The sequence below is a fragment of the Pinus tabuliformis genome, chromosome 3_1 (assembly GCF_031772625.1).
Source record: "Pinus tabuliformis cultivar Carrire ecotype Pingquan chromosome 3_1, CPIR1, whole genome shotgun sequence".
Taxonomy (NCBI): Eukaryota; Viridiplantae; Streptophyta; class Pinopsida; order Pinales; family Pinaceae; genus Pinus; species Pinus tabuliformis.
Genome location: NC_142301.1, coordinates 659,809,912 through 659,825,018, shown reverse-complemented (window position 1 = coordinate 659,825,018; position 15,107 = coordinate 659,809,912). Strand labels below are relative to the sequence as shown.

The 15,107-nt window shown below is 36.2% G+C and overlaps 7 non-coding genes across 7 annotated transcripts; 2 read left to right on the top strand and 5 right to left on the bottom strand.

The window, feature by feature from the left end:
- Positions 1–7,027: 7,027 nt before the first annotated feature.
- On the bottom strand, positions 7,028–7,130 carry LOC149188813 (U6 spliceosomal RNA). The gene has a single exon (XR_016256614.1). It is a non-coding gene; the product is annotated as a U6 spliceosomal RNA (small nuclear RNA).
- Positions 7,131–7,522: 392 nt separating this feature from the next.
- TRNAG-UCC (transfer RNA glycine (anticodon UCC)) lies at positions 7,523–7,594 on the top strand. Its single transcript has one exon. It is a non-coding gene; the product is annotated as a tRNA-Gly (tRNA).
- Positions 7,595–7,872: 278 nt separating this feature from the next.
- Positions 7,873–7,945, bottom strand: TRNAE-CUC (transfer RNA glutamic acid (anticodon CUC)). Its single transcript has one exon. It is a non-coding gene; the product is annotated as a tRNA-Glu (tRNA).
- Positions 7,946–8,197: 252 nt separating this feature from the next.
- TRNAQ-CUG (transfer RNA glutamine (anticodon CUG)) lies at positions 8,198–8,269 on the bottom strand. Its single transcript has one exon. It is a non-coding gene; the product is annotated as a tRNA-Gln (tRNA).
- Positions 8,270–11,616: 3,347 nt separating this feature from the next.
- Positions 11,617–11,689, bottom strand: TRNAF-GAA (transfer RNA phenylalanine (anticodon GAA)). Its single transcript has one exon. It is a non-coding gene; the product is annotated as a tRNA-Phe (tRNA).
- Positions 11,690–13,069: 1,380 nt separating this feature from the next.
- TRNAT-UGU (transfer RNA threonine (anticodon UGU)) lies at positions 13,070–13,142 on the top strand. The gene has a single exon. It is a non-coding gene; the product is annotated as a tRNA-Thr (tRNA).
- A 1,201-nt stretch (positions 13,143–14,343) lies between these two features.
- On the bottom strand, positions 14,344–14,430 carry TRNAS-GGA (transfer RNA serine (anticodon GGA)). Its single transcript has one exon. It is a non-coding gene; the product is annotated as a tRNA-Ser (tRNA).
- Between the last annotated feature and the right edge of the window lie 677 nt (positions 14,431–15,107).

Sequence of the window (15,107 nt, the reverse complement as noted above, 5' to 3'; positions counted from 1 at the left end):
GCAATAGGGGATGCAAACGTGGAAGCAAATGTGGTTGCAATGGTAGGCGCAAGATATGGTGCAACAAAAGTGGATGTAACAATAGACAAAAATATGCAAAATAAGATGCAAAAATGGATGTAAAAGTGGAAGCAAACATTGATGCAACAGGCAAAACAAAATTGGATGCAAAAAATGGATATAATGTAAGTAGATGCAAAAGTAGATACAAAACGAGATGCAAAACCCAATGCATAAAACTGACATAAAAGTGGATGCAAAAATAGATGCAATATTTGATGCAAAAGAGGATGTGAACATGGTTGCAACATTGGAAGCAAACGTGGATACAACAGTGAGTGCAAAACATGGTGCAAATTGTGGCATAACAAAAGTGGATGTAATGATAGATGCAAAAAAAGAATCAAAGTATGATGCAAATGAAGATGTAAAAAGGGATGCAAAAAGTGAAATTTAAAATGGGTGCAACAGTGGATGCAAAATTGTGTGCAAAAGTGGATGCAATAGAAGTCGATGCAAAAGTAGATGCAAAACGAGACACAAAACCCGATGCAAATCCCAGTCCAAAATTGGATACAAAAAGGGATGCAAAATAGATGTAGTAGTTGATGAAAACCTAGACGCAAATGAGGATGCAAATGTGGATGCAAAATTATAATCAAAAGTGGGTGCAAAAGGAGGTGCCAAACTAGGCGCTAATTGTGGCACAAAAATATTAGATGCAATAGTGGGTACAATAATAGATGCAAAAGAGGATGTAAATATGGATGCAAAACAAGAGGGAAAAGTGGATGCAACAAAAGTAGATGCAAAATTTTATGCAAAACTAGACACAAAACTCGATGTAAAACTTGGCGCAAAAGGGATGCACAAATGGATGAAAAAATGGATGCAAAAAATGATTTAAAAAAGGATGCAAAAAAGGATGCAAAAGTCGATGCAAAAGTTGATGCAAGTGTAGGTGCAAAAAGTGGATGCAAATGAGGATGCAAAAGTATGTCAAACGAAATTAGGTGCCAAACTTGATGCAAAACCTGGAACAAAACCTGATGTAAAGGATGACACAAAACGTGGCATAAAATTTGGTGCAAAACGTGGTGCAAAACCTATTGCAATACCTGGTGCTAAACTTGGTGTAAGATTTGGTACAAAACTTGATGCAAATTTTGTGTCAAGTTTTGCACCATATTTGATAAATGGATGCAAATAGCACCAAAAATGGGCTCTAGATGCAAAAAAAGAAGTAAAAAGGGACTCTAATCGCTGGTTTTGTTGTAGTGAAAGTATGATTCTTTATTTCAAAATCTCCCTTACAAACCAACTCTAAGATTACAACTCTAAGCTTTTAAGATTACATACTCCAAAATTCTAAGATTACAAAAACTTACAAATGGAACTCTAAAATTACAAATGAAGATTCTTAGATTACAAAAACTTACAAATGGAACTCTAAAATTACAAATGAAGATTCTAAGATTACAAATGAAGATTCTAAGATTACAAATGAAGGAGATTGTACTTCTATTTATACAATGGGATGAGATAACAAACTCATAATGATGATCCACTAATCTCCCTTTAGTTCCATACATCTCTCAACCATCTAGACACATAACCCCCTTTTGTCCTTGATCTTATCCATGAGGCTTATCTTATCAAATTCGAATTTGATCATTCAAGGCCACATAAAGGTGTCTTGGAAGCTTCCTTTGTACCTACACATGTCAAAAAACCCATTCTAATTGTTAGGTATAAGTATAAGCATATTATTTTCTAAAGTTTAACCATAAATGCACTTTAAAATGTTAAGAATTAATAAACTTTGGAAAATCATAGATATAACCCAATGATGAGGCAAATGTAATGATGTGGAGGTGGAATGGAGGTGACATGAAGGTAATATGGAAGTAATGTGAAGGTATTGGTGAATAATGGAGTGAGAATAGGGCTATTTTGAGGCCCAACACATGGTTTATTGATTAGGATCATCAAGGGGTCAAAATGGGTTGGATTAATGAAGGATGAAGGGATTATGGGGGGTTTGGCTGTGATGGGGGATGATGGAGAAGGATCAAGGGGAACCTGTGGATGGCTTGATGAAGAGAGGGATTGTTTGTTTTCCGATTTTTTATTTTTAACTTGTTCCCATTTTGCTTCAGACTCTTTTAGGTTTTCACTTTCTTGTTTTTTTGGACATCTATTTGCAAAATGACCGTATTCATGACATGCCTTTCATTTTAACAGTATCTGCTCATATTCCAGCTATTGTATGTGCATCCATTGATCTACTTTGATCTTTACTACCTCCGGAAGGCCTCTTCCTAGGTCCACTTTGACACAAATCCTCGCACATGCATGCATGTTCTCTTTTGGTTCACATATGTCAATATACTTCCCCACAACATTCGCGATGGCCTTGACAAATTCATCTCCCAAGCAATGAAGAGGAAGGTGAGGAAGTCTTACCCATATGAGCACAACGCTGGGAGCATCCATTTCAGGGTCGAAGTCAGGAGTCCATCTTTTTAGATACAACCCCACCATGTCCATGAGGTATGGGTCATTTCTAAAGATTAAGTCTCAATATTCCTTTGTTTCAAACTGAAAGGTGTAATACCCTCTTCAACAAAATCTTATGGAGATTTTTCTGCTTAATGAAGAGGTCTGGTTCCTTTCAACCCATTTTTGAACCAAACGAGGGGATGGCCATAGTCCTGTAAACTGGCCAACCAATCCCCTTTCTTCTAGAGACAACGCCGTCTGAAGAGGTAGAGACAAAGGGAGAGAGATCTCTGGGATATCTTCGAGTTTCTTCACAAACTTGGATGTTGACAGTCTGGTTTTTGGAGGGCCAATGGTTGAGATCAAGAATGCAAAGGCATCTACATTTTCTTTGTGCTCAGTCTGACTTCCTGGAGGAAGATCTCCATCCTCCAGTGGCTTCGGTCACTCCATGGACACATCAAAAGGCCATTGTGGGTTGATCTGAATGCAAGGTAGTTGAGGCCTTTGGGCGTGCCAGGGGAGCTCACAGGAGCACATGTGCAACAACAATTGTTTAATGTGGGGAACTTTAAGTTAACTACGGATTTCTAATGGGATTTGATGCATTAATAATAGTATGAGGATGCATATGTTGCTATAGCTTGATTAAATTCATGGGTTGTATTTGTTATTCATACGACTTGAGCTTAATAAGATTCATTTAGATTTTAACACCCTTGTTTTCATCCCTTAACCTAGTATATTCCTCAAGACCCATTATTTATTCATAACTAACCTATACCATTTAGAGGTGATTGATGCCCTACAAAGGTCATATGTGATGATTTGAGGAATTGTCGTCCATGATGCCTGAGCCAAAGAAGTAAGGCTTAGTGCGAGGGGTTCTCGTTAACCCTCCAGTCCCTAGTTATAGTCAAGGACCCTAGACCCATCCATGATTCCTAATACCTTGCAGTGGCATTTTTATTCTAGTTGAACGCCAAATACTCATTATAGAGGGCATGCCTCATAATTTCTAAGAAATATCACTTCTATCAAAAATCAATGTAATTGCAAGGAAAGGAAGGAATTCTAAGACATATCGTGATCATTGTGGTGTCAACACAAACATCCTTCTTGACAAGTTATGATATTTCACGATTATTGAACAAGGTGTTCATGTAACCATGAATAGTTGCAACATGTTATCCTTGTCATTCAATGGTCAGTCTTGCTTTTGAAAATGAAAATAAATTAGAAGCATTAACCAAAATAGAGCATCAATGCGTCTAAAAAATTGAATCACAAATCTAATTATGAGTTAATAGATTAGAACAAAATTTGGGTTATGAAATGAAGAATATCTAATTATATTTCCGATGATAAATGAAAGGAAAGGGAATCAAATAAAATCTAATTATAAAGTATTAGTATGCAATTTAGATAAAGAGCAAAGGATTGATATGTGACTTAAGTATAAATTGAAAGAGTTACTCACTTGATCTATAAATGAGATACAATCCAAGCTACACTACAAAGTTAATGAAACAGGGGCAACATGGTTGAATTATTGGTCCCTTCTCAACCAACATCACATTTCTTGAGAGGGAACTAAATCACACGCAGGATTTAACCAAAATCACCTCTCGAAAAAAAACCAACAATGGAGTTTTATTAATCTATCTAAAAAATACATAAGAAAATACAAAAGTTCCTAGCGATTAGATCAATCGAAATATATATTTAGAACATTATACTATATTTACTGATTTGACTAATGGATCTTTACAATATGCAAGGGTCGAGTTATATAGTTTTTACATGGCGAATGTAACAAGCAGGTGTATTCCATGAATACCCTGTGTTTGGCATAGCAATTATGAATACATATAAAAATAAATCATGTCGGGTAAACTTAGTGGATTCCCATGCAATTTTAGAATTTAACCCAAATTACACAAACTGCACATCATTGGAGGCATGTGAATTTGTGTGAACTATTGCATAGGACCAATTACCTTATTTAAATGGTCCATATTGAGGTTTGTTGACTGTGATGTTTACTAGTGACTAATTTTTCCTTCAATAATCTTGGAGTTGATCCAATGAACACAAGAGCTTCCTAAAGGTGCCAGAAAGAAAACCCATGTTTTGTTTCTTACTTTTGAGGTCCACAACCATATCAACCATGGATGGGGATTATTGAATGTTGTGTGGGTTACAAGGCTTGGATTAAAATCGCCATTAGTGCTAAATAATATTAATTAATCCCTTTAAATCATTAAAACATTGGAAATAATAATAAATAGTTAACAAGTTACCTTGTATCGCTTTAGGTGCAATTTTTCCCATTAATGGCATGGAAAAGATTATAATATTTCAATAAGAGCAGAGTTTATAGGGTCAAAAGGGGATTGATTAATAATGATGATAGCATCAATTTAGAGCACTCACAATAAAATCAATAATGTTGATAACAATGAAAAAAATGATCAATAACCATGAGAAAAACAACAACAATGAGTATTTTTCATCATTGTGATCACATTCTTCACTTTCGTTATTAGTCATTGATTTTTATCATTGTTATCATCATCATTGTTAGGTGATTTATATGAGATAAATTCCATTACATTTAAATGCCAACCCGGGGCTTGTAAGCTTGCAAGATGCATGCACAGTATGTGTGGGATCAAAGCTCATGAATCATTCTAGTTGTAAAGAAAAGGAATCATTCTGTAATATAATCAAATATGAAGAAACTGATTCATGAAGGAAACCTAAGACGATCTCATTTTCTTCACATAACTGATAGTAAGTGTGACCAGAATTCAATTGCTCTAAATATCATGTCTAGATTGCTTATATATGCACGAATATGACTATAGTATGATCTTGTGTTCTATGCCATTTAGTGAATTTATAAACCATTTGTGTCCAAAGGAAATTAAATCTTTGATGAACAAACTAGATTCAAAAGTCAGTGACTAGTTCTTTGTTCTAGACCTCCTTATGAGGCATAGGAAGTAGTCTTTGACTTAACAGCTTAAGTGTTCTTGCTATAAAAACGAGGTTAGATTTGAGCATTAGATAATTATAGATATTGTTCACAATCAACTGAAACATATCACTGAAATGTGAAATAAGGTATCGTTTAGGAAAAGTATAAAGGCCGTAATAAAATTGATTGCTAATTTCTTTACAGCTAACCTCCCAAAGGGATTTGAAGTACAATTTTTCACCTTGATTTTTCTTGTACATGTAGAAAGTGATTATTCATTTATCAAAATATGACTATAATAACTCTGAATTGCATTAAATTATAGTAGCACAAAAGAAAATGCAAGAGACAACATATCAAACCAACATGAAGACTATAAATAAATGGGTAAATATATGAAAAAAGAAAGGAAAAATAAAATGCTTTAATTTACCTAACTGTATAGCTACAAATATAAAATCAAGTGCTACAATAAGATGATCTAAATGCTACAATATAAAACCCAAATCAAAATTGGAAACTAATTTAAGTAAAAAAATACAAAACAATAGGACGTTACCTGGGTTGAGGTTTCCTTCCCGACCTATGAAACGTGCTTGGAGGAAAATTAGATCAAGTCACAACCAATGAGAAATGTCTTCGGCAATCAACCAACGTCATATATTAAATATCATACCTCTAATTACAGAATAATAGAGCTCAATTCTTTGAACTAAAAGAGCATGTTGAATTCATTTTCCCAATCTTTGAATTGGGAAGAAATTACAAAATACCATTTACTCAATCTGAAAGAATATGAATCAAGTAGGTATCTTGAGAATAAATTACAACCTAATTTCTAACCATAAGCCAATTTTATTTTGCCTATTTTGCTAATATGAGCATAATTTGTATTTGCCTATTTTTTTTAAATATGGGCACAACATGAAATCTAGGAAAACCTTAATTAAATAACCAACCATTAATCTCAAATCATGCCTTATTTTGAAAAATGGCCCTCACCTTACTCAATTTGGGGCATCCTACCAAGAAACCCATGTTCTATAGCCTTTAAGATTCACCTTCATTCGCACAGAAATCAACTTCAAAGATCATTTCTTGGAAATTGTTGCCAACTTTGACCATAACCTTTAACCATGAGTTGGAGGCTCATACATGCATCCTAGGTGCACTTTGAGTATCAAAAAATCATTATTATCAAGGGTACTAGCAAGAAAACCCCTATTCTAGCAAGGGTACTAGGAGTGATTAATTAATAAATAAAAGACGATAATAAAAAAGGCTGTGATTAATTAATAAATAGAAGAGGATAATAAAAAAAGCTGTGATTAATTAATAAATAGAAGAGGATAATAAAAAAGTGCTGTGATTAATTAATAAATAAACGAGGATAATAAAAATAAAAATAAAAAGAAAAAGAAGCTGTGATTAATTAATAAATAAACGAGGATAATAAAAATAAAAAGAAGCTGTGATTAATTAAATTAATAAATAAACGAGGATAATAAAAATAAAAAGAAGCTGTGATTAATTAATCAATAAAAAAATTTGGACCATTTCTCGATTTGTGCGTGTCATCCTTGCGCAGGGGCCATGCTAATCTTCTCTGTATCGTTCCAATTTTATCGGATGTCTCCGAAGAGACACTAGAGACTGCACTCTACTTCATTATCCAATGTCTAAATGTATTTCGCGTTACGCATGTGGGAATATATTGCGACGTTCCACGCCTTCCCTTCCGTCTTTCTGTATGTACGTGTTACCAATAACAAGAAGCCGATGATGTTTGTGTCGAATAATATTCATTCATTGGTTTGCGTGAGATTTGGGGTTTGAATCTCAGTGGGAATTTAGTATTATCATCAACTATGCGCTCTCACATTTACATTTTGTGGTTTGCAAGACGGTTACCATAATTGTTACAGCGAGAGCGTTTGCGGTCCAACGGTTACGGTTAGGGTTAGAGTAATAGCCTGCTAGCTTCCTTCCTTCCTTGTGCGGAAGGTGAGTAGGCTTGCGGCAGGTGTTTGCCGCAAAGCGTTTGTAGTCCAACGGTTAGGATAATTGCCTTCCAAGCAATAGACCCGGGTTCGACTCCCGGCAGACGCATCGTCAGGTCCTTGACCTATTTTTAGATTTGTATTAGATTGGATTCCAATACAAATACATACATACATTTAAATCCCAGAAGATCTCCGCTCCGCGATGTTACAATGGAAAAAGTAAAATCCGATTCCAGCTGTGTCCTCCCTCATACATACAAAAACAGTTTTGAAACCCCGTTGCCGCGATGAAAAAAGAACAATCCCATTCCAGCTCTGTCCTCCCTCATACAAAAACAAAAACATTAACATTTTTAAAACCCGCAATGTAAAATAAAATTAAAATTCCGTTGCCGGGACTCGAACCCGGGTCTCTCGGGTGAGAGCCGAGTATCCTAACCAGCTAGACTACAACGGAGCTGTGATCGCTTTGTGCATGGACGTTTCTGTGAAACCCAGAGCCACATCCATCACTCACTCTACTCTAATAATAGGTTGCCTCAATCTACCAAAAAGGAGAAGTATGGACTTATTTTATTTCATCATCCCACCGCACCGCACCGCACCGCATTAAAAGAAAAACAAACACAAAGTGCTCAAATCTTATTTCGCACCGCATTAAAAAAAAGAAAAAGAAAAACACAACCATTGGTTGTGAAACAGAGCAACGAGGTTCCACCGAGATTTGAACTCGGGTTACTGGATTCAGAGTCCAATGTCCTCACCACTAGACCATGGAACCACATGAAATGCCAAGCATAAATTATCCCAACAATTCCAATTCCTATCACCAGAAACAACACGACCATACGAATTTTGCAATTCATATTGATGCCACCACTACTTCTCAGATTCACAAGTGTGTTTTGGCCACACATCTTACAAACTTAATTATTCCTATTCATGTGTCGCAAATTTTGAAAATCGTGTGGAACTAACCGTTGTAAAAATCCCACCATCTCTAACCCAAATGCGCGCGCTTCTGTCCAACCAGTGCCTCTCTCTCATATGAAGGTTTGGAACCTTCACCCAATAATAATGGTAATCGTAATCGTGCACAATAAATAACATAACTCAATATTGTCGCAAAATTTTGCCATTCGGGTTAGATTTCCATTTCCTTCCTCACAAATATACACACCAAAAAAAAGGCTTTTTCCTCACTTCTATCTTTTCCCTCTGATGTACTGTTTTCACCTTTGCTCTCGTGCTTTTATCTTTCGTTGTCACCTTGTTCATGGCCCTTTTACTAATAACTCCCATTTCCATGGAGTGCCTCTTTGAAGATGGTCTTCGTCAACAAAGCTCATGGATATCTTAAATAAGGTCACGCACCTACACCTTGGCTTTTCACTTTACTCAACTTGTCAACTATCAAACAATTAATCATGTAACTCAAATGCGATTTCTGTAAGGTGTTTGGGCATGGAGAAGGCCTTGTAGGGGTATTCTCACCTTCAAAAGTCTACTACAACAGTTGTAACTTGCAGTGTTTATCTTAGGTTCACTTTTCTCATTATGTTATGTCGGGGGAAGTTTTGTTATGTGCTTCAATGTGGAATTGAAGTGCCCACATGCTCATTTTAGCTCATTTCAGTTGCAGTATGACATCTTTGTAGGAGATTCTTTGTGTTGTTGTTGTTTGTGAGAGTTATTTTCATGAGAAAATTACCTTGTAGGGGTAATAGCCACATGTTTACCATCAGCTAACTATTTATGTACTCCATTTTTCTATTGAATATATGAGTGGTCTAGCTATGTTACCAGGCCCATAGATGTAGCCCAGAAAGGGTGAACTCCATCAACAAATAATCTGTTATCTCTTCATTATGCCTGCAAGAGTTATGTGTTGTTATGTTTCTTATGTTAAGTTGCATGTGAAGACTAATTCATGACTTGAAGAGACATTGAAAAAACCTGTTTGTTTCAAGACCCATTTTATCTTGCAAAGCGTCAACACAATCCTATTTTTGTTTTTATTTGATTTTAGAAAAGAGGAAGAAGACACCTACTCCAACTTTAGATCATTTTGGTACAATGAAGCCAGTATGTGGTCATGGTTCAAATAGTGGTTTTGGACCATATTTCGAAGATGATGCATGTGCATTTTGAAAACATCTTCAAGAAACACACCATATGCTAGTGGATAAGAGTGGGTGGCTATATTCATATGAAATATCATTGTCGTCGTCATCAGAAGCCAAAAACATGAATGATAAGTTTAAGGAGGTAATTAGCATTTCAAGTACCATTCGTTCCGTTTATGTGCATAGCACTTCTTTTGCGGCGTTTGAGCAACATACCAAAGGCAGAGGTATGAAGTTGATTTCCAGGATGGGTTATGAAGGTGGAGGCCTCGATAAAAATTGCCAAGGTATTACCAATCCAATTATGGTGGAGGAGAGACCGAAGTATCATGGATTGGGATATGGTCGAAGGGAGTTTGGAGAATGCTCTAAACGACCTGAGGCACATCGGCCATCTAAGGATGAGATGTCACCACCTTGTGACAATGTTCATTCATCTCCCAAGCAAGATGAATGCTTGAAGGGACCTTGCATGGAATCATCCACTCCACTCTGTCAAAGTTGCAGCCCTAGAGACAGGTATAACTCTCATGGGTGTTTTCCAATGCATGGTAATTTGGAATACTTGTGGAATGAGTACCCTTGTACTTTTTGTGATGCATTTGACCCTTGCATGGATGTATATGAGAAACATATGATAATGGTTAAAATAATGAATCAAATTATAGGCATCAAGCATAATGACTCTCCTTCGCATGAGAGAAATTCTATGTCAGCAAACAAGAGAAATTTCTTCTGTACTCATTGGAAGATGCATGGGCATGACACTAAATTATGTTGGAAGTTACATCCAGAGCTTCATTCAAAGAAGGATAAAGAGATTGTGCAACATAATGCAAGGGCAAAAACAGGTGGCAAAGAGGACTTGCAATAATCCAAAGCAACCTTCAAGGAAAATATGATGCAAGAAGAGAACCCATAAGCCTAGGAGAGGCAAAGCTTGGGTAGACTTATTGTAAAGTTGCTTTGTAAATTTTGTAATTACTTGTTGTTGTTTACCTATTTAGGTATTTTTGTGAAGTGAACAAACATTGTCACTATGTTCAACAACTAGATGTTTATAATTGATGTATGTATTGGCTTATTTATAGTCCACATGTTCAAGTGATAATATTGAGGATTTGGCAGTTGTTTTCAATATTTTATGGAGTAATTGGTCCTACCTGTTGGCATGACCTTTACTGAGACAGAATGGAGTTTCCGAGAGTAATATAAAAATATATGTTGCACACACAAGAATGCGAGTAGGCACCAGCGTCAATACTTGGGGGTCGATCCTTGTGTGATCCGAGAATAGATGATCATAGCTAGTCATATACATACTCGAGAGATAAGGAACACACACTCCCATAAAATGTTTGGTACAGATTATTATAGTACCGTTCGCAAAGTAGATAAGTTAATTCCTGTGGATGTCTATTCGCCAGATTGCCCACCTGAACCAGAGGCTATTATAGATGCTATAACGAAACTTCGTGAAAGAAAAGATAGTTCGATGGATATATGAGGCCCGAACTCCAACAAGGAAAGAATAAAATATTTCACTATAAATCATAGGGATCATCATATTGGATCCAATATTCATACTAGAAACTATGGTCAAAAGTTATTACATCAATCTTATGAACCTCAATTCGAATCTACTTTCGAGATACCCTCTGCAACATTTGGATCTACTTCAACTCTGCAATTATAGATCTATCATTGGGATAATCTATCCCATTTCGATTCGAATGGAATATGATGAATAGATTCCGACTAGTGCCGAATTATCAGTCCCACCGTCAAATCTTGGCTTCTGAGTTCTCGATCCTACTTTTTTATATGTACAGATTATCGTGATTCAATTGGAACGGACAGAGAGGGACAATATGAGCAAAGAAGAGGGAGAGAACAGATTGATCCATCTATCTATTTTGATCGGGGTGTCTCCGTATGTAGATATACATCTAGATAGAATAGATTTAGATAGATGGATACAGAGACATGGATATTTACATCTTGCCAGGAACCAGATTTGAACTGGTGGCACGAGGATTTTCAGTCCTCTGCTCTACCAACTGAGCTATCCCGGCTCTTCCTTGTGGATCATCCTGGTACAGGGTTTTAACTTGTGTCAACTAAAAAGAAGTAAAAAGGTATTTTTACTAGTTTTTAGAATGATCTTTATTATTTTCGATCTGGAAGTCACTAATATGATAAAAATGGATTGCAATTGAATAATTTCAAAATGATCTAATCTATGTAGATCATATATCACAAAATCAATTGATCATATGATCAGCTTATTAACAGATCAAATCAACTGGTCATAAGATGGATGAAAAGATTCATGTTCTAATTTCTTCTCTTCATGAAAAAAAAAAATAGCGAGGTAAAAGAATCAAGAAATTAGAATGGATTCGAACCAATGGAATTGGAGAAGATAGATCAGTCCGTTCGGGAACGAACCTGGGTGGGGATAGAGGGACTTGAACCCTCACGGTCTATAAAGCCAACGGATTTTCCTCCTACTGCAATTTGCATTGTTGTTTACATTGACATGTAGAATTGGACTCTATCTTTATCCTCGTCCAACCATTTATTCCAAAAAATAATTCAATTCTCCATCTAGAGTAGATAAGTTCATAATTGGATTACTTAATGTCAAATCAGTACTTCAACTCGAATCTGGCATCTATCTTATGAATAAAATGCTTGGAACGAGTTCCGATCGCCAGTTTTGTCTGATGTTATATAACATCTCTCTCCATTTTTGAGGTGTAAATAGATCGTTCTATAACTACAGTATTGGACCAAATGAGATTCATTCGTTAGAATAGCTTCCATTGAGTCTCTGCACCTATCCCCTTCCTATCTTAGGAGAAGAAACATTGTCTTCATGAACCGGATTTGGCTCAGGATTATCCATTCAAAATATCCCAGGGTTCCCTGGATTTGGAAGCTATCACTTGGTAGGTTTCCATACCAAGGCTCAATTCGATCAAGTCCGTAGCGTCTACCAATTCCGCCATATCCCCTTCTCGAAGAACAAGATCATACCTTGATCTAATCCTATTATGTAATATCCATCAACATTATTCATTGGATATTTGCTCAATATTGGGTGGGAGAAATATCCTCCCCTACTCCCCTACTCCCCTTCTCTCCCCTTCTCTCCCCTTCTCTATATCTACCCCAATCGAATATGACTGGGAATCATTATATTATTTATCCATTTGAAATGCAATGTTATTATCCTCCCCTAGTCGATTTGGAAGAGTGAGTAAAACGATCGATATCAATTGACCCTTACTTCTCCTTTCTTTCCCTTGAAATAATCTACATTCAAACAATGTTCCGTTGTAATCGTGATCTGGATTGCGTCATTGAATCTGATTCGCGCTATAATCGTTAGGATTCCAAAGGAATCTATGGATCTCACCCCAATGAAATGGGGAGTGATATTCCATCGAGCCTGCTTAGCTCAGAGGTTAGAGCATCGCACTTGTAATGCGATGGTCATCGGTTCGATCCCGATAGCTGGCTCTTTTCCGTTTCGTTCCTCTCATTTCCATAATCCACAAAGTTTTGTTAGGATCAAGATGGAATGGAGAATACTCTTACGATCGTTCGTCGGGTCCGTCATGCCATGATCATTTACTCCCAACTAGGACCGGGATGAATGAAATGATTGGAGCTATTAGGATCAATAACAAATTGGAGAAAGATCTTCGTTTTCCATATAAAAGAATTCTAGTAGTACTCATACGGGTTATACTATTCTTTCTTCTTTCTAGCACTATTTGTTAATTGAATAAGGAGTTTCTATGTCCCGTTATCAGGGACCTCGTTTAAAAATAATACGTCGTCTGAAAACTTTACCAGGTCTCACTAGTAAAAGACCCAAAAACAGAAAGGATTCTATGAACCGGTCTTCTTCCAGGAAAATATCTCAATATCGTATCCGGCTAGAAGAAAAACAGAAATTGCGTTTTCATTACGGACTAACGGAGCGACAATTGCTAAAATATGTTCGTATTGCTAGAAGAGCCAAAGGCTCAACGGGTCAGGTCCTATTGCAATTACTTGAAATGCGTTTGGATAATATTCTTTTTCGATTGGGTATGGCTCCCACCATTCCCGGAGCTAGACAATTAGTGAATCATGGACATATCCGGGTCAATGACCATATGGTAGATATACCAAGTTACCCTTGCAAACCTCAAGATGTGATTACTATAAGAGATCAACAAAGATTGAGAGCTATCATTAAGAAGAATATAGATCTGTTCCAGAGGGATAAATTGCCAAATCATTTGACTTTTCATTCCTTACAATATAAAGGATTCATCAATCAAATAATAGATAGTAAATGGATCAATTTGAAGATTAATGAATTGCTGGTCGTAGAGTATTATTCCCGTCAAGCTTGAATCGAGAATGAAATGAAAGAGAGGGGTGGGTTGGTTGCTGGGCATCTGGAAATTATGTTCTTCTCCCTTCTTTTTCCCTTCCCCGAAGGAGACATTTTATAATCCTTACGTACGTTACTTGTTATCCGCGATACTTTTTTTTATTGCTTCTTAAAATAGTCTTTACTTTTCCCATACCACGAACCGATGTTCGTTCTATTTTCTCTATTACAAATAGAGGTAGATTGATCCTGGAATTAGGAAATAGTCCTATTGGGATTCAATAGATTGGAAAAACAATGGATGAGAAGAAAATAGATAGTAGGGCGAAGATACGGAAAGAGAGGGATTCGAACCCTCGGTAAGCAGAAGCCTACATAGCAGTTCCAATGCTACGCCTTGAACCGCTCGGCCATCTTTCCTATGAGATCTCTTGGTTCTAATTAATAAAATGAGTCAATAGCAACTTCCTTACGAAACAAATTCGTTTTGTTCGGGTACGAACAGTTCAATCTTTCGGAAATAAATAGATAATAAATAAGGTAATGATTCAATCCCCCCCCGGAAAGACGAAAGGACATTTTTTACAACTTCCTCTTATTTTAGGAAATCCTCAATCATCCTGGTTAATCCGACGTATTCGGATCGCCTAATCAAGAATTTAAGACAGATTAATTGATCCATTCCATATTATGATAATATATAGATCTGTAGTGATCATCTTATCAATTGTATAAGAACTAATTCTTTGGCAATGATCCTGTGTCATGATGACTATATTTTCCCGATATTCTTTTATCTATATGGATAAAGCACACAATTGTTGGGTAGGCATTTCATCCTCATTATGCAATGCTCGATCGTTTAACTCTTTCTTTGTTCGGATCATAATCGAACTAGACTTCCCGAGTTTACCCAATCTATTATTCTTTCAATACGAGCCTTTTTCCATTATTATTCATGTTACTAATGAACAATTATTCAATTTATTCCCTATCTATTCTAATTTTAAAGAATAGATTGGAATAGATTGGAATAGATAGAATGAGAACATATTTACGATTGTAAGGAAATCCATTTTATGGTATTGTGCACCAGG